This window comes from Centrocercus urophasianus, unplaced genomic scaffold, assembly GCF_019232065.1.
Source record: "Centrocercus urophasianus isolate 14NV4802_14NV808 unplaced genomic scaffold, USGS_Curo_1.0 seq_727, whole genome shotgun sequence".
Lineage (NCBI taxonomy): Eukaryota > Metazoa > Chordata > Aves > Galliformes > Phasianidae > Centrocercus > Centrocercus urophasianus.
The window spans coordinates 5047-7520 of NW_024885341.1; the positions used below are offsets into that span (position 1 = coordinate 5047).

Sequence of the window (2474 nt, forward strand, 5' to 3'; positions counted from 1 at the left end):
TCTCTTTTTTTTTCCTCTCCTTTTCACCTTTTTCCCTTTTCCTTTTCTTTTTCTTCCCTTTTCCTCTCCTTTCCCTTTCTTTTTTTTCCCCTTTCCCTTTTTCTTTTCTTCTCCTTTCTTATCCTTTCCCTTTCTTTCCTTTTCCTTTTTCTTTTTTTGCTTCTCCTTTTTCTTTCCTTTTCTTCTCCTTTCCCTTCTATTTTCCCCATTTCCCTTATTTTCTTCCCTTTTTCTTTCCTTTTCCTCTTCTCTTCTCTTCTCTTCTCTTCTCTTCTCTTCTCTTCTCTTCTCTTCTCCCCTTGTCCCCTATCTTCTCTCTTCTCCCCCCACCCTTCCAACATTCCTTCCCCTCGCTCCCCCCTTCCTCGCCTTCCCCCACATCCACCTCAGACCCCCGCTCTGTCCCCGCTCCATCCCTGCCCCTATCCCACGCCCGGTGCCGTGCCGGCGGTACGTCGGGGCCGCTAGGGGATGCCCTGGCTCAAGGCAGCGGCCGGGCCGGGCCGACGGGGCGCGGGCGGGCAACCAATCAGCGCGGCTCGCTGCCGGCGCCCCTGTTCCTGCTCTCCCCCCATTGGCTGACAGAGCGGCGGCGGCGGCCCCCGCTGGGCGGTGGGAGGTGCCGCGGGCTGCGGAGCCCGGGGGGCAGCGGGGTCCGTTCGCCGAGCCCCGCCGGGACCCTTCCCAGTACCGGGCACACCATGCCTGTCTGTAACAGATCTCCTGTAGAACCGAGATCTCCGCTGGAACTTGAAGGGAAAAAAAAAAAAAAAAAAAAAAAAAAGCCCCAGAAAACTCCAACGAAACAACGCTAAACGTCCCCAAATTGTGTTATTTCCAAACTTGGCGCTCAGGTCCTTAAAGAGAAATCTTTCCCGAGTCAGAGCGGCTTTAAGCACGAGGAGACGCGGCTTTCTTTCCCGGAGGTGTTGCACCTGCCGGAGCTACGGCTCGTCCTGAGGCTTTGCATCCATTGGGGTGGGCCGGGGGGAGGCGGGAGGAAAGACCCCCGTGCAGCCCACAGCGTCGGGGAGCGGCACCCGCGCTGCCCTCAGCTCCCAGAGTTTCGTGGCTAGTGGGAAAAGTTATTTTCTTTTGAAAAGAATAGTAATAGGGCAGAGGAAAAAAAAAAAGTGAGGGAAAACATATAAAAAAGAATAAAAAAGTAAATAAAGTTAAAAAAGTAAAAAAAAAAAAAAAAGCGGAGAAAAAAAAAAGAATAAAAAAGGAAACAGATGGGAAGAGAAAGTAAATAGAAAATGAGAAAGTAAAGAATAAAAAAGGAAAAAAAAAAAAAAGAAAAAGGGGAAAAATTTAAAAAGGGTGAGTAAATAAAAAGAATAAAAATAACCAACGATGGGGGGGGGGGGGGTGGGAAGTGCAAAAAAAATAGTTGTGAAAGTTGCGTCGCCCACCGCGGAGTTGCGCGGGTGCGCCCCGGGCCGGTCCCTGGCGGTCCCCTCCTCACCCTGGGCCAGGCTCCGCCTCCCCCGTGCTTATGACACTGGAACCTCCTTAAGTTGCGTCTCGCCACAGCTGTCTGTAAGCACTGAGCCGGCTGGCGCCATCCTGCTCCTTTCAGAAAGAATGCCTTCCCTGTAAAAAAAAAAAAAAAAAAAAAAAAAAAAAGGAAAAAAATAGGGAGAGCGAGCGAGCACAATCCGATCCGATCAAGCACTTTCAGCTTCATCCCTCCTGGGTCACACACTGCTCCTCCACCAAGGTTTGTGCGGAATTTCTTTTGCAACTTGCAACTTGGCTTTTTTTTTTTTTTTTTCCCCCTCACCCCCGTTTCCTTCTCCTTTTGCCCTCGCACCCCCACCTTCTTCTCTATCGCTTTCCCCCCTCCTCTTTTATTTTCTTTTCCTCTCTTTTCCCCTCTCTTCCTCCCTTTTCCCGGTTGCATAATAATTAATGAGCAATCAGAGCGGCCGTAGGCTGCGGCGCAGCGAATGGCACAAGTTCTCACCGGGCTTAAGGCACTGGAGCTGCTCAGGTGCAAATTGAGCAAATAAATAAACAAACAAACAACAGCGGCGACCAAAAAAAAAAGGGGGGGTGGGAAGGAGCGAAAATGAAAGAAGAAAAGTAAAGAAACGGGGGGAAAAAGTGAGGAAAAAAAAAAAAAAGAGAGAGAAAAAGCGAAGCGGGAATCGGAGCCGCGGCTGCACGGGCTTCGCTGCGAGCCGGGCGGGGAGAGAGCGAAAGAGAAAGAGGCGCTGGGAGAGGTGGGTTCAGGGCAGAGCGGCGCTTCCCAGGGCTGGCTCAGAGATGGGATGGGTTTGCTCCTGCCTAAAAAGTCAGGTGCTAAAGTTCAGAACTTCTCAAGCACGTTTCTCTCTGCCTCTCTCTCCCTCTCTTTGCTCCTTCCCCTTTTCCTCCTTCCTCTTTCTCGTTACAGGTGATCAAAGAAGAGAAACATCTACAAGAAGAGCGGAAGATACAGAGGGGATCTCACTTCGTAGAGATTTTTT

General features: G+C 50.6%; 1 long non-coding RNA gene across 3 annotated transcripts in view; it reads right to left on the reverse strand.

Moving 5' to 3' along the window:
- The window catches only part of LOC122170592, a 4188-nt gene that overhangs the window by 1290 nt on the left and 424 nt on the right, over window positions 1-2474 (reverse strand). For 2 of the 3 annotated variants that reach the window (XR_006171802.1, XR_006171804.1), the window contains exon 2: window positions 1469-1596. This is a non-coding gene — a long non-coding RNA (uncharacterized LOC122170592). Of the gene's footprint in view, window positions 1-711; window positions 1093-1468; window positions 1597-2474 lie in introns of those variants that run through there. The other variant, XR_006171803.1, reaches the window with a different exon arrangement.